Raw genomic sequence first — 21,593 nt, forward strand, 5'->3', positions numbered from 1 at the left:
ATTTTCATACTTCAGAATAGAGAATGACAGGGGGAGGTAAGATTTTCATACTTCAGAATAGAGAATGACAGGGGAGGTGAGGTTGATAGAGGATTGGGTTATTCTATCTTTATTTTTCTCAACCTGACTTCCTGTTGTGGAAAAATCCATCCAGTTGTGCTGTTGACTCTGAAGTGGATAATTTCTAAAATCAAAAAGAATTACCCTCATGGATCTTAACATTAGCTCAGGCCAAGAGAGTCATCCAATTTGATAGGAGTGTTTGGAGACAATGTATTTGAGCTTAGGTTATCTCTGCTAAGATTTATTCTTCTCTACCAACCTCTTCCCACTTCCCAAAGCATCTGAAGGAATGATATATACAATGATATATACATAATATACAATCAATTTCTAGACTTCAAGCTCAGATTATAAAATATGTTTTTAAAAATCTCCTGAAAAACAGGAGAATCCAACCACTTTAATCATAGTAAATAGCAGAGATAACCAAATTGTTCTTCTCTTAGCTAAATGATGAGCACAACTTAGAACCTGTGTATGAGGGCTACTAAAAATAAGGAAAATAAACAGGAACATAAAATGCAATGGAGGAATATATTTTGAAAGAAGAATTAGGGCACCTGGGTGGCTCAGTTGGTTAAGCAACTGCCTTCGGCTCAGGTCATGATCCTGGAGTCCCGGGATTGAGTCCTGCATCGGGCTCCCTGCTCAGCGAGGAGCCTGCTTCTCCCTCTGACCCTCCCCCCTCTCATGTACTCTCTCTCATTCTCGTTCTCTCAAATAAATAAATGAATCTTAAAAAAAAAAGAAAAACAAAAGAAAGAAGAATTGCTTCAGGAAACTGAAGAACACTTTAAGAAAAAATAATTGTCAACACTCTCAAGGAGATAAAAGTGACCATAGACTGTATGATAAGAGATCAAAGAAGAGTTTAAGAGATTAAGATATAGATAAAAGGACACCAAAGTAAGATTAAAAGACAGTTGGCAGAGGGGAGATGAGTAAAACTATTAAAATAATTAAAACCACATTAGATACAGGAAGATGTAGAGTGAATGATGCAGCAAATGGACTCAATGACTTAGGGGCATTCTTGAGAAAAATCACATAAAATGCAGGAAGAGAGATTAAAAACCATTAGTGGAAATTTATTGATACAGAGGGGAAAAAAACTCATCCCAGAAGTAAAAGACTTTAATCTACAGATTGAAAAGAGTTTACTAAATACCAGGAAAAAGTAATAAAGACAGCATCCTGGTGACTGTTCTGATTTAAAAATTTCTGTAAGTATTACTAGAGTAAGAAAAAAGTCACCTACAATGTTAAAAATAAGTTGGCCCATATTTTTTTCTCAGACCCCAAATGACACTGTCATAATGTCTATATAATGTTGAAGGGAAAAAAAAATAGGTGACTTAAGTTAAAAATTAGTAAGATATTATTTAATAAAAGAAAAATTTAAATATAAAAAATATTTTTTAAGAGTTCTTTTTTTTTTTAAAGATTTTATTTATTTATTTTGAGAGAGAGAGAATGAGAGAGAACACCTGAGAGGGGATAGGGTCAGAGGGCAAAGCAGACTCCCTGCCGAGCAGGGAGCCCGATATGGGACTCGATCCAGGGACTCCAGGATCATGACCTGAGCTGAAGGCAGTCGCTTAACCAACTGAGCCACCCAGGCGCCCAATATAAAAAATATTTTTAAAAAGAAAAATTACAGCCTCTATGAACCCAATGTAAAAGTTTACTTAGAAGATGAGTCAAAAGAAGAAATCCATAAATGGTAAAATCATATAGAAAGATTGGTGATGAGCATGTTAAACACAGAATCAAGCAGCCTAGGGAGAAAAGATGTAATATTCAAATGTTTAAATAGAAGATATATCATTTAGAAATAGCAATTTGATGATAGTTAGCTGGGATAAAAAGTTAAAGAAGAGCCAGCAAAATGTAGTGTTTTGGTGGGGGGGGGAGGCTTGGGAGGGAACATCATATTAACATGCGAATTGCTTTATCGTTCTTAGGGGAGTTTATGTTTGAAGTATATAAATGGAAAAATATGGCTTCAGCATACTGGTGTACTTCATCAGTTGTAAAGAACATTTCTTTTCACATTTTAACATCTCTGGACTTGGAATTTGTCTTCTAATCAATTGTGACCTACAGTTATAATTGGCACCATATTTTCATTCTTGATCTCTTAAAAATTACAATGCATCTTATAATTATTGATATTTATTTATTTGTTTAGGGAGTGGGAGAAGGATAGAGGGAGAAGATGAGAGAGGATCTTAAGCAGGCTCCACCCCCAGCGTGGAGCCTGACACAGGGCTCATCTCACGACCCTGAGATCATGATATGAGCTGAAATCAACCAACTGAGCCGTCTAGGCACCCCTAATTATAGACATTTTAAAGTGCATTAAATATAGATGTTAAACATATAAAGTCATCACTAATAAAACTAAAACTTGACAATTTTATGTATTTTTTAAATTAATGATTGAAAGGAAGAAGGGGAGTGAAAAATAAAATATAAGCCATAAAGCAAAAGATTGAAAACAAAAGAAATGCTGAGAGAGAGGAGGCAATAGAAAATACTAATAATAGTTAGGAGCTCAAACTATGGCATCAGACTGACATGGGCTCAAGTGGCAATGTTAGCAAATGTGGAGATACAGTCAAATTATTTGTGTAGTAGTAACACTGACAATTAGAAAATTCCTTATTACACACTTCTGTGATCAAAGAAGTCAAAAGTGTAACTTCTGGAAATTTAAAAAATAATGGTAATAAAAGCAAAACGTATCAGCCTATGAGGTACAATTAAGAAGCATACTTCAAGGAAAGTTCATAACTTGAATGTTTCCAGTTTTAATCTATCATGAATGAAGAAACACTTATATACGTTTTTTTTTTCTTAAATCAGCAACAAAAGTATAGCAACAGGAACTAAATAATAATGATAAAACCATTAATCAATGAATTCAGTATCAATTGAACTGATAGATTGAAAAGTGTTTTCTTTGATAATATAAAAGTCATTAGTCTAAAGTTAGGGAAAGGAAGAAAGCCAGAAATATCCAAAATTAAAGATGAGAATTGGGAGATGACTCAATTGAATACTACTGCTTTGCACAAATCTATACTACAAATTTGACATTTTACTTATTTACTTTTAAAGATTTATTTATTTATTTTGGGGGGGGGGCAGTGGGAGAGGGAGAGAGAGAGTCCTAAGCAGACTCTGTGCTGAGCACGGAGCCTGACATGGGGCTCGATCTCATGACCCTGAGATCACGACCTGAGCCGAAACCAAGAGTCGAATGCTTAACAGACTGTGCCACCCAGGTGCCCCTACAAATCTGAAATTTTAGATGAAATATATAATTTTCTGGTAAATTTTAAGCAGATTTAAAAGGAGATAGAAAAATTGAAACAAAAAAAATAAGAATAAAACTGTTACGAAGAGCGTATCCATCCTACGTCTTAACTAAAATGCCTTCTAGATGGCTTAATGGATGAATTCTGTTTAACTAAAAGGGAACAGGTAATATTAATGCCATTAAAACGGTCCTTGATCTTGGAGACAGAAGGCATAATTAATAATTTCATTCCTGAGACAGCATAATATTGGTATCCTGACCTTAGAAAGTAAAAAAAAAAAAAAATCTGCAAGTCAGTCTTGCACATTGATGAAAATCATCTTTAAAAATTCAGCAAATGCAAAAAAAAAATTCAGCAAATGCAATAAGCCAGTGTATTAAAAAGATCATAAACCATGGCCAAATGTAATTTATCGAGGAATGCAGGGCTAGTTCAATATAATTCTGAGATTATATTGAAATAAAAAAGATTACATTTTTGAATACCTAAAACATTTGATATAATTGAGTCCTATATAAAATCCTTAAGTAAACATGAATGGATAAACAATTTCTTAAAATAAATGTGTGTGTGTATGTGTGTGTAAAACAAGACAAAGGTTGTTTCCTAGCATTATTTAATGATTTTTCTCTGGAAAGTGCTAGCTAAAGCAATTATGTAAGAGCAACAAATTATAAATACTGTGAAAAGAAGTGGTAAAATTATTACTACTTGCCAATTATATGGTCTAAAATCTGGAATACCATGAACCTTAACTAAGGAACAATTGATTAGAAACAAAAAAGGTATAATTTAATAAATACATTAATTTGTGGTTATCCGTGTATATACCCAAACCTGCAAAATGTCCTGGATATAAAAATCACATTCATAATAGCAACAAAAAGATTAGAACATTTAGGAATAAACATGAAATATGTGTGTGTGTGTATATATATATATATATATATGGGAATTTATAAAACTCTACTGAGTATCATAGTCTTTTCATACAGTAAAATGTTTGTTAAAGTGTCAATTATTCATTAATCAAATGCAACACAATACAAATCCCAGTGGGATTTGCATTGGATTTATTATAGTTATGTAAAATTTATCTGGAAGAAAGAATATGAGGGAAGGAATGATCAGTTAAGTTTCAAGAAAGAAAATTAGAGAGAACACACTTTTCTTACCTAGTTTGAAAGGCTACACTTGCAGGGATATGAATATGTAGTTCCATGGAGTAGAGTAGTTAATACAGAAATAGAGTCAAGACTACTTGGGAATTTAATATCTGATAAATATATTTCAGATCACTGGGAACAAGGATGGATTATTGAATAAATGGTTTAACAATAGGCTTAAGATGGGAAAAAATTCCTTTCACTACCCCTACACCAAAGATTTAAATATATGTTTTTAAAAAGTCGCAACAGTATTGGAAGAAAATGTAGTGGACATTTTCTTTTCTTTTTTTTTTTTTTAAAGATTTTATTTATTTATTCATGAGAGACAGAGAGAGAGAGAGAGGGGCAGAGGCAGAGGCAGAGGGAGAAGCAGGCTCCCCGCCGAGCAGGGAGCCCGACGCGGGACTTGATCCCAGGACCCTGGGATCATGACCCGAGCTGAAAGCAGACGCTTAACCATCTGAGCCACCCAGGCGCCCTGGAGATTTTCTTATTGTGATACAAAACTCTGGGGCCATAAGGAGAAATCTTATATTTGATTGTGAAAACTCTTAATACTTCTCTGTCAAAATCACTATTAAACAGGCAAAAATCTAATGGGAACAGACAGATCTAATTTCATAATAAATGGCATGCTCTTATATATTAAGAGCATATAATATTAAAAGCATATAAAATGCTTCTTAGATAATGAGTTAAAATACTATCAATTAAAAATGTACATGATCAAGATAGACTAGGTACACATGTTCAAATATATTCTTTAACCCTCCAATGCCATAAAATAATGGAGCAGATACAGTTTTTGAGTGGAAATACATTAGTAGCAGTGCAAGAAAAGAAGAAAGTGTAACTGGTGTCGTCCCTATCTTGGTCCTGGGACCCGCTCGCCGGCCACAGCCCCTCATCCTTTGAAAATATACACCTGCGCAAAGTTCTTTCCACCCCCTGCTTGGTCAGGAGCACCTGTCAGCTGCTGAACCAATCACTCTCTGCAGTGGTACCAAAACAGCAGCTTGGCAGCCCCATATACCCTGACCTCACTTATTCCTCGCTGCAGCTTCTAAACCAGCATCATGTAAAGGGACATCCACACAGCAGCCAAGTTCTGAGGGCTGGGGCAGCCGCGGTTGGGGTAGCTGGCTCTGGCGCTGGAATTGGGACTGTGTTTGGGAACCTCATCATTGATTATGCCAGGAACCCCTCTCTGAAGCAACAGCTCTTCTCCTATGCCATTTTGGGCTGTTCCCTCATGGAGATCATGGGGCTCTTTTGCCTGATGGTGGCCCTTCTCATCCTCTTCACCATGTGAAAGAGCCATCTTCGCCTCCCATGGGTCTTTCTCCTTTGTCTTTTCTGCCTTGTATGTTCCTTTTCTTATATGTCCCCAGGCAGGCTGGGGAAAATGGCTGGCTTAGGGTTTGACAAAGGAAAGACAAATAAATACTGTATTAATAAGGAAAAAAAAAAAGAATGCCATTGGCACACAAGGTAGGGGATTATATATATGAAATTATTTGGGGAAAGAATACTGAAAGAATACTGGAGTAAACCATTCTCTAAAGGTCAAGTATGAAATTGCTCTTGAGCCAGTGTACCAAAAAGAGAGCCAGCATGTTGACTCCTTATTCTTTTATTTCCCTGCTGACTAGCTCAGTTCTAGGGTGATCAGGATAAGGGTACTGAGCATAATGTAAGCAGATGGCTCCCTGGATTTCTCTAGACTCCAGCCTATTTATATAGTACCCCAGGAGAGAAAGCCCATGGTTCCTTCTCTGCAGTGATGTTGGTGAATAGAACTGGCAAGACAACATGAGTATGTAACTTCCTGATATCCATGGTAACACTTCTCAGAAGCTATCTTGAGTTATCATATTCTTCATGCCTTATTTCTTTTTTCAGTGGCATAACTCCCTCTCAAACTCTTCACCAATACCCAAGGTGTAGTTAACCAGAGCATATTTGGCCCAATTTTTACTTATTGTTTATTTCATATTTTTTTTCTCATTGTCAAGGTGTGGGGTCCTATTACCAAGGCAACTAGGAATGGATTATGTGCCATGTATCTTTTAGTAACCCTTTTAACTCCTCTTTGTATGACTATTTCTGTTTCCCTAGCTACCCTCATGCATGATTAAAAGGGTTCAATCATTCTAAGGTTCTGACCACCTTTTCTAGTAGTTATACTTATGTCTTCCTCCAGAAGGCCTGACCTTTTTCCTACAAGGTTTGTCTTACCTCTACAGAATTCTTCCAAATTTAGTGATGTCTTCTTGACATCTTCCCCTTTTCCTGTAATAAGTATCGTTTCTGATAATTCTTACTCAACAATGTTGACACTAATAGAGAATGGACTCTGGGACAATTGTCAGTTTGATTTTTCTTGGAGAAAAGTTGGCCCAGTGGCCCCCTAACCCTTTCCAACTTCTTTTCAATGGACAGTTGAGAAGTGGCTCATGTGTCAACAAAGTGTGTGTGGGTACCACAGCTGCCTTGATAAGGCGGTCCCTATGTAGATACTGCCCCTTAAGGAGAGATGGGCATCACTCACAGCCTAAATATATACTGCCAATTCATTCTCCTTGGAAACGTGCCCCATCCTGTACCACAGTCACTAGGGACATCTTACTGTAGATATAACCAGCATTAACAGAAAGATAAGTAGATTCTTAGATGCAAAGGTGAACAGACAAATCAAACCAATAATTGAGGAAACCAACATGAAAGGTAGGCACTAAATGACAAAGAGAAGAACTAACATCCAGCTTAGAAGAACTTTCAAAAGTAAGTTTAATTAAATCCTCAGAGAAATTCAAAAGAATGGAAATTTCAAAATTAAAAATACACTAAGTGAATTTTTTAAAACACTATATTAGCTAAATAGAATAGACACAGCTCAAGAATCATCTAGTAAGCTTGGGTAAATGAGTATTAGCAACATTGGATTCTAGAAGAAAGTGAATCAGTATCGTTATATTTCTGAAGGAAAATCATTTTGAAATTAGGCTTCTGTTATCATGTATATTGTAAATGGCAGATCTCAGAAAATCTCAACATGTAGTGGATATGAGGTGGGAGAAAAGGAAGAGAAAGCATCCAAGATTTTGGGCTTATTCCACTGGAGACTGTCAATACTGATTACCTCTAGATACAACTGAAATACATCTTTTAAATGTTTTAAAAATTTCAGGGTAGCAATTAAAAATAGTATAACAAAAATGTATAACAGAAGAGGGAAAAACAGAAATAGGAGAATTTAACCAATCCAGATTAGGAGAAGGTAAAAAGGAAGTGTGATAAAAGAGAAAATATGAAATAAGATGGTGGTAATAAGTCCAAAATGTCAAAAATGACACCTAATGTGAAAAAAGTAAAATTTCCTTTTAAACATAGAGACTGTCAGATTTGCCTTAAATCAAAACTTGACCTTGTGTTGTTTGTAAGAAATACTACTCAAATGAAAAAGAATGGAAAGATACAAAATAAATGTGTGAGAAAATATTCCAGGCAGATGTAAGAAAAAGAAAGCAATATTAACATTATAGCAAATAGAACTAAGGCAAACAACCTCAAAATTAGGTAAGAGAGGTATATGTCACATTGAAAAAAAAAATACACAATACACCAGGAAGATTAAAAGGGAAAAACTGTATGATCACCTGTAAGTATTGAAAACAGTTTAATACTTTAACATTTGGTATAATTTAATGGCCATTCCTAATAGAAGCTGAACAAGCTAATAGTGAACTGAAACCCCATTAATTTAATAGTTGCTGTTTACCAGGGATGTGGAATAAACATCATGCCAGAGCCAGAACAAACAAGGCCATTGTTACCAGTGCTGTTCATATTTTTCCGGAGGTCCAAGCCAGTGCAGTAAGGTAAGAAAAATAATAAGCAGTGGGACTGTTGGAAAGGAGGTGAGAAAGGTCCAGTTTGTAGACAGTGTGATTATCTGTTCGACATGATCCAAGACAACCAATTGCAAACAGATTAGAATTAGTAAGGTTTAGTAATAGTGCCAGATACAATATTATGTATCCTGTTCTTCAGCTTGTCTCTTCCTTATACCATATTAAAAATGTGATGAAAATGGATTGCATTCACTATTGCAAGAAAAATGATGAAATAGGTAGAAATAAATATGACAAGAAGTATGTACGACATATAAGAGGAAACTTTAAAATTTTAATGAGGGGCCAAGAAGAAAACCAGATTATTAGCAGGAAGACAAAGCAACGTTCCTGGATTGAAAGATTCAGGATATGAAATAATCAGTATAAAGCAATAGCATCTCAAATAGTGAGGTGTAAAATAGAAAAAGATAACAATAATGTAGAATAGACCAAAATTATATTTTTAAAGTGCTTGACCACCTAAAAGTTGAAATTCGTATATGATGCAAGATGCTATAATCAAAAATTAAAGACAATTCTAGATAATTAAAGACAAACTAAGAAAATATTTATATATAACAAAGATTAAGGTATAAATCTTATAAATTATTAAGAACAAGCTCAATAGAAAAATTGGGAAAGAATGTGTATAGATATTTTACAAAAGAAGAACGAGAAATGACTGGTGAGTAAATGAAAAGATTTTCAGCCCTCAATAGTGATGAAGTTCAAAATCAAAATAAAACATTTTTTCTTACCAGATTGGCATAAATGATAAAGATGGATGGAATACAGAAAAATCAGTTCCTTTCTACATTTTGATGATATAAAGCCTTTTTGGGGGGGCCTGGGTGGCTTGGTCAATTAGGTGTCCTACTCTTGGTTTCTGCTCATTCATGACCTCAGGGTGTTGGGATTGAGCCTCATATTGAGCTCTATGCTCAGCGCAGGGTCTACTTGAGATTCTCTCTCTTCCTCTATCTCTACCCTCCCCACCCCCTCTAAAATAAATAAATCTTAAAAAAAAAAAATAAAGCTTTCTTGGAGCACAACCTAACAGTGTCTAGCAAAACTTAAAGTGCGCAATGAGATACCACCTCACACCGGTCAGAATGGCTAAAATTAACAAGTCAGGAAATGACAGATGTTGGTGAGGATGCAGAGAAAGGGGAACCCTCCTACACTGTTGGTGGGAATGCAAGCTGGTGCAGCCACTCTGGAAAACAGTATGGAGGTTCCTCAAAAAGACCCAGCTGTTTATAGCAGCAATGTCCACAATAGCCAAACTATGGAAAGAGCCAAGATGTCCATCAACTGATGAATGGATAAAGAAGAAGTGGTATATATATACAATGGAATATTATGCAGCCATCAAAAAATTGAAATCTTGCCATTTGCAATGACTTGGATGGAACTAGAGGGTATTAGGCTAAGCGAAATAAGTCAATCAGAGAAAGACATGTATCATATGATCTCACTGATATGAGGAATTCTTAATCTCAGGAAACAAACTGAGGGTTGCTGGAGTGGTGGGGGGTGGGAGGGATGGGGTGGCTGGGTGATAGACATTGGGGAGGGTATGTGCTATGGTGAGCGCTGTGAATTGTGTAAGACTGTTGAATCATAGACCTATACCTCTGAAACAAATAATACATTATATGTTAAAAAAAAAAAGAAGATAATAGGAAGTGAAAAATGAAGGGGGGGGAATCAGAGGGGGAGACGAACCATGAGAGACTATGGACTCTGAGAAACAAATTGAGGGTTCTAGAGGGGATAGGGGGGATGGGTTAGCCTGGTGATGGGTATTAAAGCAGGCATGTACTGAATGGAGCACTGGGTGTTATACGCAAACGATGAATCATGGAACACTACATCAAAAACTAATGATGTAATGAATGCTGTTTTAAAACTAATTGAAAAGGAAAGAAACGGTGAAACCATCAATACAAGACTGATAAGTGGAGTTGTACAGTCTTATGTGGATTTGGGGCTGAATGAAGATGATGCATTTGCCAAGGGCCCTACGCTGACCGTGTATAAAGAGTCCTTTGAATCTCAGTTTTTGGCTGACACGGAGAGATTCTATACCAGGGAGAGCACTGAATTCTTGCAGCAGAACCCAGTTACTGAGTATATGAAAAAGGCAGAGGCTCTTCTGCTCGAGGAACAGCAGAGAGTCCAGGTCTACCTTCATGAAAGCACACAGGATGAACTGGCCAGGAAGTGTGAGCAAGTGCTCATTGAGAAACACTTGGAAATTTTCCACACAGAATTCCAGAATTTGTTGGATGCTGACAAAAATGAAGATTTGGGTCGCATGTATAATCTTGTGTCTAGAATCCAGGATGGCCTAGGAGAATTGAAAAAACTTCTAGAGACACACATTCATAATCAGGGTCTTGCAGCAATTGAAAAGTGTGGAGAAGCTGCTTTAAATGACCCCCAAATGTACGTACAGACGGTGTTGGATGTTCATAAGAAATACAACGCCCTGGTGATGTCGGCGTTCAACAACGCTGGTTTCGTGGCCGCGCTCGACAAGGCCTGTGGGCGCTTCATTAACAACAACGCGGTTACCAAAATGGCCCAGTCGTCCAAAAAAAAAAAAAAAAAAAACTAATGATGTAATGTATGGTGATTAACATAACATAATAAAATAAAATTTAAAAAAACTGCACATTCGTAGAGTCAACAGTTTCATCTTGTACCCACTGAAGATCAGTATACATAAATATTCATCATAACATTGTTGTATAAAAAATTGAAAACAATTCAGGTGCCCATTAATAGGAGGCTTATAAGGTAAATTATAGTATATACCATAGTAAATACTTAGAATAATATTTGACCTTTTAAAAGAACACAGTGATGTGGTAAGTTCCTGTTTGAAAAGATTAAATTATAGAACAGTAGATTTATTATGACCTCATGTTTTAAGAAAAAAATATATGTGCTTGTACATGTATGAAAATACATAAAAGTCAGACTGGAAGAATGTATTCCGTGCTGTTAGGCATGTCTCTGGAAGGGAGTTGGTTTAGTGAGTAAATGTGAAGAAGGATTTTCACATTTTGCTCTATTCTTCATTATTTTGAGTCTTTTAAAATAACAATGTAATAAAAAAACAGAAGAAACGTGCAAATGGCAAAAAGCAATATGGAGGCCAATTAAGTAAGCATACTTGTGCTCATGTTAATAGAAATGCAAATGAAAACAGTGAGATTTTTCATGTGTCATATGGGTAAAGATTGAAAATACCCAGTCTTGGCAGCATTGTGACCAAAAAAAGTACTGATACGTTGTTTGTTATAATATGAATTTTTAGTAGGCAGTTGACTTCATTTATTAAAATTCTATGTCCCTGCCCTTTTACTTAGAAATTTCATTCTTATATATTATTTTCAAGACGTCATCACGAATAGGCAACAACATATCTGTAAGAATGTTTTTTAGATAGCATTTTTAAACAATGATATGGAAATAATAAGAAAGGACTTAAACAGATATTGATGTAATTAAAGATATAGATCAATATAAATGCACATTAAAATTTGTTAAGATACGTATTAGGAATTAGAGAAAGACATCATACGGTTTCACTCATATGTGGAATATAAGGAATAGTGCAGAGGACAATAGGGGAAGGGAGGGAAAACTGAATGGGAAGAAATCAGAGGGAGACCAACCATGAGAGACTCTTGACTCAGGGAAACAAATTGAGGGTGGTGGAAAGGGAGGTGGGTGGGGAGATGGGCATTGGGGAGGGCATGAGAACTGGGTGTTGTATGCAGCTACTGCATCATTGAACATTATATCAGAACTAATGATATACTATATGTTGGCTAATTGAATTTAAATAAAAAAAGGTACGTGTTAGATTTTTTTTTAAAGTATGTTACAAGTTAGTCTAGTGTCATCTCATTTTTCCAGAATGTGTATGTGTGTGTGTGTGTGTGTCTGCAAGATGTATTGGTTAGAAAAAAAAATTCTAGAGGTCAATCTGTTATCTCTGCAATGTAGAATTACAAGGGACTTTGTCTTTCTTCCTTAAACATTTCTATAATGTTTAATGACTTTTTTTTTTACCACAATTATGCATTGCTTTTGTCATCAGAGAGCCATTAATATAGCAGTTGATCTCTACATTCTTTAGGAATTTGCCTGTTGTTAAAATAAAAAATTGTTCTTTTGTGATTTTTTTTTAAAAGCTGAGTATTGTGTTTATGTAAGAATTTTCTGTTGTTTTCATTTATTTTTCATCCCTTTAGTTATCATTAGTAACAATAATATTTAATATTTATTAAATGTGTACTCTGTGCCAGACACTGTGAATTACAAACTGCACCTATTTTAACCCAACCAGTTCTTGGATTATTACTGTTGTTTGTCCTATAGAGCAGCAGTTCTTAAACTTTCTGGTTTGGGGAACTATTCATACTCCCCAAAATTACTGAGGACACCAAAGGACTTTTGTTTGTTTATATCTATCCATGTATGCCATATTAGGAATTGTCTTAGAAGTCTTTAAGTATTTATTATTTTATTTTAAAAGAGTAATATTAAACCCAATATAATAACATTTTAATGAATAATGACTATTTTCTAAACAAATTTACTCTTCTGAGCAGCATTGTTTTACATTTTTGCAAATCCTTTTACTGTCGAGCTTCATAGAAGACAGCTGATTTCTTACAGCTTCATTCAGTCTGTTGTGATAAATTGTTTTAGTAGATTGTATCATTCACAGATATTCAGTTCCTTTCCCTGTGTAGCCTTGGCCATATGACTTGCTCTGGTTAGTGAAATGGAAGTGTTTCATACGTTACTTCTCAGAAGAAGCTGTAAGAGACATTCTGTGGTTCTTCCATCACTCTTTCCTCTGCCACGTGCATAGTATGTCCCAAAGCGTAGCTGCCCCATTTCCAACTTGGTTCTAGAATAAAAATGACATTAAGCAGAGCAGCTGATCCCTAGCTAACAATAATTTGGGTGAGGATTAAGCTTTGGTTGTAAAACACTGAGATTTAGGGGTTGTTTGTTGTTGTATCATAACCGAATATAAACCGACTGATAGAGAAGTTGATAACTAAATGGGATACTGCTGTAATAAACAGACATACAAAAATACCTAAAATATATGACATTGATCTCGGGGCTAGGCAGAAGGTGGTTCCCATGATAAAACTTTTGGTGAAATTTGTCACCTAAGGTAACTGGAAATCAGATAATATACCAGATTGAGTATGTGGTATTAGGCAGTAGGAGAGTTTGGGAAACAAAATGTGACCAATGTTCTTTGGTTTCTATTGCCTTCATTTGTTTACAAAATAGAGATAAACTCAGGAAAGAATTGGCCTGTTTATTAACAGGGTGTAAAGGGAAAAGGGAGAATCTAGAAATTCCAGCAATTGAAGAGTCACCGTATTTAACTATTTCTCATTTTCAACTGATTAAATATATAATTGAAAATTATTTGAATGGACAGAGACCCATTATATTTCAGCCACCTATCAAAGACCACATCAGAGCTAAAGCCAGCACAGTTGTATTAAAACCTCAGATTCAATTAAAGTTGAGTCCCCAGCAAGAATCAAGAAAAATGAATGTCTTCCCAGAGGGCAGAGCCAGCAGCCTTAGAGAGCAGTGAACAAGGAAGTCACTCCAGGCCCCAGTTAAGGCATGTTCATTACTCCCAGGGCAAGTGGCTCTTACAACTTCTGTCCACCAAAGTTTCAGAATTTGCATGGATAAGAGACTGCTGTGTGTTTCCTATCTTCCCCTTTCCAAATTGAAAATTATTCCAGTTGTGGCATTCCTGTTCTGCAATTACAGGTTGGATGTTTGAGGGGCAGGTAACTTGTCTTTTTAGTTTATTGGTCTTCAGAGTAAAAGGTGCCAGATCTGGACTTTAAAAAGAGTCTATTACAAGATTATGGACTTTTTTGTGACTCTCTTGGCATGACTGGATAGAGTTTCTGGTTATTTCCTCTGGGGAGCAGGGTGTGTGTATTTTGTATGCGGAAGGAAAAAGCAAATATTTGTGACTGGTTGGCAGATTGTGGTCTTATTATTTTTTCTAATTATTTACTGCCTCTCCTTGTGAGAGAATTAAAATTCTCTACCCAGTGACCTCAAGCTTGGCCATGTAACTTCCTGTGTCCAATGAAATGTAAACAGAATGGATGGATGTCACCTTCCAGCAGAATCCTTGAGAATCATTACATTGTCTGCCATGGCTGTCTTCCCTCTGTGCCAGGAAGGGGCTGCTTCTGCAGCCTGGCCCCCAGCTGACAATGTAACATGAGTAAGAAATAAATCTTTGTGGTTGTAAACCACAAAATGTTTGGGAATTATTTGTTATTACAGCTTATATAACCTAGTGTATGTTGTCTGATAAATCAGTATTGGTCAAAGTTTTTGTTTTCACCTCTAGAGTCCTGAAGATGCTAAGCCTCCAAAATCTCTTAGGAAAAAAAATCACTCTTTCTCTGCACTTTGCTAATGAAAATTAAAAAGTAAAAACTATTACTGCTGTTTGGCACCAGTCCATATATGCCATATATACTGCTGTTATTTCTCACAGTTCCAAGATCCTGTTATTGTTGTAAGCTCAGTGCCAATAGTCAGAAGTTCACTTTGTGCTACCTATTCCTCCTCATTAGTGTAGTGAAGCAGTGTTCTGCAATAGTTTTGTTCAGTTGGCTTTTATATTGGCATGGTTAGTTCTAGAAGTTGTGATCTAAATTTGTTGATCACACTTTGGACACTTAAAGACAGTGAATTGTAGCATCTGTCTGTGATTGAATGCAGTCAAAAAAACACATGGAAAGTCTTCCATACATTTCAAACTACAGTGTCAGTACATTTTAAAGAGTTTTTGAGATGTTTCAGATAGTTTTTTGAGTTTTTTGTTTTAACTTGAGAAGACCTTGCTTCTTTCCCACAACCACAACGATTTGGCCTTTGATCACTGTATTCTTTGCAGGACCCCAGGCTCAGCACCTTTTCCTTTGTTTGTTCTTTGATTTGTAAATTTTCAGAACCCCATAGCTAAATTGAGGAGATTGGGGCAAAAGCTGTAGTCAGAAGATCTGGCTTCTTTAATTTAGCTGCATGGAGAACCTTAAGGCTCATTATCTTTCCTGACTTGATCATGCAAATGAGTACCTGAATCTTAAGGATCCCTCAGGGTTGCTATAGCAATTGATTATGTTTCATAAAAGCTAGATATATTAAAAACACAGCATGTTCATATTCCTTCCAAAAACATTTTCACTAATTCAGTGATTGGAGAGTACTTACTGTCAGGTTAATTCAGCTAAGGCAGTGGGCATAGAGTCTTACATCAGGTAGGAAAAAAAGAATTATAGAAGTTATAATGTAATCTAGTAAATGTCTGACTATTGATCGTCTACTAACCAAGGCATCTTGAATTGAGGTAAGTTGGAGCAGAGCTGGGCAATTTCGGTGAACTGGTAAATTTTTATAGACTTGGAGGTTGTATTCTGGGATTTATCTTAGGTCTGTCTAAGTGACTTGAATTGAACTTTGGTACCCAAGAAGTTGGCACAAAAAATAACTAAGCAAAGCTAGTGAAGGTCATTAATTTCTCAAGTGTAACCTATTGACACTGAGTACATCTGTTCCTGGATTGGATGTTCTCTCAGCATATTAATATATCCCTGCACAGAGAGCCTCTGTCCACGTGGTATGGAAATGGCAGTGTTCCTGTCTTCTTGTCTCATTAGCTAACTGGAGTCAAGCACTCAAACTTGAAAGTAATTTCTTTTCAGTTTTAGGTAAGTATTTATAAAACTGGTTTTTCAGACAACTAGTAATAGGATAGTTAGATAAACTATTCATATATTTGAGGAGCCAATAGTTATTTTTCAAAGGTCCTTGGAAAGCATTATGTAGTTGATTCATTGTTTTTTGACATCCTTAGCAATTCTGTTGTTATGGGATTAAAAAATAATTTGAAGACTACTCAGTGCAGAGCCTTTGAGTTCTGTTAATGTCAGGGAAAGGACACCAAGAGAACTAAAAAAAACAAAAAAAACAAAAAAACCTGACTCATAAATTAGAGATGACAGAGGTTTGGAACTCTTTTTAGCTTGATGAACTAAAGCTAAAATATAAAGAATAATATACTGTCTTTCATAGATGAATATGTCATTAATGATCTACCATCTATAATACGCTTTTTGTTGATTTTCTCAATAGAGTTAGAAAACAAGGAATGGGAATGTTTAGTAGGTTATTCAAATCAATAGTGCCTGTAATAACTTGAGAATTTGAGTGGGTTGCAAGTTCAGGTTGAATAAGCAAGATTATATAGGTCTACGAAAAAGCTAAATTGATCTAAGATTGTGTTATACAATAGTATTTAACAGTTTTCAGAGTGTGGTCCCTGGAACAGCAGTGTCAGCTTCACCAAATAACTTGTTAAAAAGATGCAAAATCTTGGGCCCCATCCCAGACATGCTGAATCAGAAACTCAAGCTTTTATCCTAGGAATCTGTTTCAATAAGTCCTCCAGGGAATTCTGATGTATGCTAAAGTTTAATAACTACTGATCTAGAACAATATCCTCTTCTGATGCGGTCAGAGCATTCCTGGATCAAATATTCTGCTTTTATTTTATATTCTATAAAAGATGCTGACAACTTGGAGTGCTTCTAAAAGAAAATGCTATTGTATAGGAAGGACTAGGAACTTGGGGCGCCTGTATGGCTGTCGGTTAAGAGTCTGACTCTTGATTTCAGCTCAGGTCGTGATCTCAGGATGGTGAGATCAAGCCCCGTGTTGGGCTCCATGCTGGGTGTGGAGCCTGCTTAAGATTCTTTCTCTCCGTCACCCTCTACCCCCTCCCCCCGAGTGCGCACTCTCTCTCTCAAAAGAAAAAAAGAAAGGACTAGAAGTTGAATCTTATGGAGATATTTGAAAAAAAAATTCGGTGTGTCTAGCCTAAAGAAAAGATAACTTAGAGGCTTAAGACATATAATTGTTTCCTTCAGTTAGCCAAAGGGCTATCTTAGCTCTTGAAGGTAGAGCAAAAGGCAGAAAAACCTTCTGGCAAAAGTGTTACATGTTGTCTCTCATTTAGTGAGCTTCGCTTCTTTGGAGGTATTTGTGTTAAGTTCTAGACACCCTCAGTGGTAATGCTGTAGTAGTCATTCTTGTGGGTCTGGTCAGTTGGCCACTGAGGTCTTCTCTAGACTAAGGGAGTATGTATATCCATGACTTGCACTAAATCACCTTACTCTCAGTTGGCTTCTGGTCCTTACCTAAGCAGTCTTCTCATATTTAAGTGATGGATGAAATCCTTTTATCTGAAAATGTTCTTATTTTACCTCAGTTCATCTCTAACTAGTGTTAGAATTCTAAATTAAGCCTTATTTTCCTTCTGCCTTGTGAAGGTATTATTTCCTTATCCTCTAGCCTCTTCTTGTTGCTGTCAGCTGGATTTCATTGTTCCTTTGTAGGAAACTTTCTTTCTTTTTTTTCTTTTTTTCAAAATTTTATTTATTTATTTGACAGAGAGAGACACAGTGAGAGAGGGAACACAAGCAGGGGAAGTGAGAGAGGGAGAAGCAGGCCTCCCACGGAGCAGGGAGCCCGATGCAGGGCTCGATCCCAGGACCCCGGGATCATGACCTGAGCCGAAGGCAGACGCTTAACGACTGAGCCACCCAGGCGCCCCTGTAGGAAACTTTCTTTTCTTTCTTATCACTTTTTAAAAAAGATCTTATTAATTAATTAATTAATTAATTTAGAGCATGAGTGGGAGGAGGGGCAGATGGAGAGGGAAAGAGAGACTCCTAAGCAGGCTCCACCCTCAGCGCGTAGCCCCAGGTGGGGCCTGATCCCAGGACCCTGAGATCATGACTGAGCCAAAATCAAGAGTCAGGCACTCAACCGACTCTGCCATACAGGTGCCCCAAGATTTTTATCTTTTTATGTCTCTGTCTCATATCCTATGTAATTCATCATATTTGTCTTGTAGTCCAATCTATTGTTTAGATAATATATTGAATTATACATTTTAGTGTGTATTTTTCTAGAAGTCCTATTTGGTTCTTTTTCATATCTCTCTGTTCATAATGTTCTGTTATTCTGTAATTATTTGAATTCCTTTTATCTTGTTTGTCATCTTAAATATCTTAAATATATCTTTTATTTTAACTTTCAAAAGTTCTTTTATCTCAAGTCTCTATGCTTTTTATTCTTTTTCATGATCTTTAGACTCTACCTCATGAAAAGTCAGTTCTTTCTTTTTTTTTCAGTTCTTTTTTTTTAAGGATTTTATTTATTTATTTGAGAGAGAGAACAAGAGAGTGAGAGAGAGAGTATGAGCAGGGTGAGGGACAGAGGGAGAAACAGATTTCCCAATGAGCAGGGAGCCCGATGCGGGGCTCAATCCTGGGACTCCAGGATCACGACCTGAGCTGAAAGCAGATGCTTAACCGACTGAGCCACCCAAGTGCCCCGAAAAATCAGTTCTTTGTGAGGTATTACATTTTTGATTATGAGCTTATCTTGGCAAGAATTGTTTTTCTGTGGGAATGTATATTTCCTAGATTAATGAAAGTGTCCCTATTGAGCTCTTTTACATTTGTTTTTCCTGGTTGTCTCAGGAGTTTCAGTGATCCAGGACTGTTTTTTTTGTTCATATTTCAGCTTAGAGATTCCTGTACTACATGAGTATTGTATATTCTGACAGCACACCAACCTTTGGATTTTAATTTCTCATGGGAGACTATTTTTTTTCCCAACAGCAAGGCTTATTTATCTATCTATCTATCTATCTATCTATCTATCTATCTATCTATTTATTTATTTATAGCTTCCACGTCACTTTTTTTAAAAAATATTTTATTTATTTATTTGAGAGAGAGAGAATGAGAGAGAGCGAGCACATGAGAGGCGGGAGGGTCAGAGGGAGAAGCAGGCTCCCTGCCGAGCAGGGAGCCCGATGCTGGACTCGATCCAGGGATTCCAGGATCATGACCTGAGCCGAAGGCAGTCGCTCAACCAACTGAGCCACCCAGGCGCCCCCCACGTCACTTTAATCTGGTCTCTTCTCACTGAGAGTATAGCCTTTCAAGGTCTCAGAAGTATGTAGTGTCATGGACTTAATGTTTGTATCCCCCTAAAATTCATATATTGAAATCTAAATCTTAGCACTCTTTTTTCTTTAAGATTTTATTTGAGAGAGAGAGTGAGAGAGAGCGAGAGTGGGGAGGAGGGGCAGAGGGAAAGGGAAAAGCAGGCTCCCCGTTCAGCGGAGAGCCTGACGCGGGGCTCGATCCCAAGACCCTGGGACCATGACTGGAGCCGAAGGCAGATGCTCAACCGACTGAGCCACCCAGGTGCCCCATAAATCTTAGTGCTCTTATAAGAAGAGGCCAGAAAGCTAGCTTGTTTTCTTCTCACCATGTGAGGATACAGTAAGAGGTTGGCAGTCTGCAACTCAAACGAAGGCTTTCAGCAGAACCCAGTCATGTTTGCATCCTGATCTTGGACTTCTAGTCTCCAGAACTATGAGAAATAGTTTCTCATGTTTATAAGCCACCCAGTCTATGGTACTTTATTGTAGCAGCAGGTACTTTGTTGTCTTAGCAGCTAAGATGGCAGGAGTCTAGTTTATATCTCCATTCTTCTGTGGAACCTGAGGTCTATCCCTGTATTGATATTAAAATCCAGAATGTAGCTGTTAGGTAATTCTGGCCTCATGTCCTTCTGAGATCTGAGCAGACTCAGCTCCAGAGCACATTCCTCTGGTTTTTAGTTAGTTTTTGTTTTGTTTTCTTTTTGCCCTAGTATCTAGATATTTCCTATTCTTTCAAACTCAGTTCTTTAACTAAAAAATAGTATGATATTGAATTCATAATTTCTATGTTTTGTGTCAGCTCAGTCTGCCATGTTGTCAGTGTAAAAATTTCTTGATCTCAAATTCTCCCAATTTCTTTTTTTTAAAGATTTTATTTATTTATTTGACAGAGAGAGAGAGCACAAGTAGGCAGAGAGGCAGGCAGAGGGAGAGGGAGAAGCAGGCTCTCCGCTGAGCAGGGAGCCTGACGTGGGGCTCAATCCCAGGACTCTGGGATCACGACCTGAGCTGAAGGCAGCCGCTCAACCGACTGAGCCACCCAGGCACCCCTCTCCCAATTTTTTTTGATAGTGTTACTTATATGTGTGTAAACAGAAAGTAGATATGAATACCTTATCCATACAATTCTCATACAACTATAAACCTAAAACAAATTCATAACTTAAATCTAAAAATTTACAATGAATAAACATTAACTTATTAAGATCAATTCTGTGGTTTTGCTAAAGCTAACTTGCTATATCCAACATGAATAGTACCTAGTATCAACGCAGGATTTTCAAAGTCACATGTAATGTATGATTTTTCAATTTTCTACCAATTTTGTCTAGTTAACTTATCATGAAACTTTTTCGTACTGTGTGGTAAACTGTTTTGACTTTCACTGGATACAATTGCATAAAGGTCCATGTCTGCCCTTTTGCTCATGACAAAAATATCCCATTACTTGATACCGTTCTAATTGTAAACACAAATGCAAGGGCAAACACTAAAATCACATAATGGTTTTCAGCTATAAAAACAAGCATTCAGATAAAACAAGCCACAATTAATTTATGTTTTTAGACAATCACAAAAATGTGGAAAATGACCCATCAAGAACCATAGAACCTGTCTCTGTAAACCAGTTTGGGGAACTCTGATCTGTGACATACACTTGTGACCCAGCTGCTTGGATTAAGAAGAGTTGTCTCTGGGAATGATATCAAGAAAATGGTGGAGTAGGCAGCTCCAGACTCTCATCCCTCCACAAAAACATTGACCAAATGAATGCTGAGTCAAGAAAAAGGCAGTCTGATAACAGTAGGAAATCTGTGTGGTGTTTTTACTTGCCTTTTACCCACTTTCCCACCAGCATGTTGGTAGTTTTGAAGTAGTAACAGCCCATGTTCGTGAATGTCGGTCCCTGTTTACTGACTGCAGAAGGATCAGAGCATATCTTTTATGCAAATTATTATGTATATTTCTTCTAACCTGTCTAAGCGCTACCTCATGCTCAAATTATCCCACTTTTCTCAGCAGA

The 21,593-nt window shown here is 36.7% G+C and overlaps 1 protein-coding gene and 1 pseudogene across 3 annotated transcripts in view; both read left to right on the top strand.

Moving 5' to 3' along the window:
* EXOC6B (exocyst complex component 6B) overlaps positions 1 to 21,593 on the top strand; it is a 607,862-nt gene that overhangs the window by 373,065 nt on the left and 213,204 nt on the right. The window lies entirely within an intron of this gene.
* LOC118007488 lies at positions 3,520 to 6,806 on the top strand (annotated as a pseudogene).

Source organism: Mirounga leonina, unplaced genomic scaffold (assembly GCF_011800145.1).
Source record: "Mirounga leonina isolate KUSES-001 unplaced genomic scaffold, KU_Mleo_1.0 Mir_125, whole genome shotgun sequence".
Taxonomy (NCBI): Eukaryota; Metazoa; Chordata; class Mammalia; order Carnivora; family Phocidae; genus Mirounga; species Mirounga leonina.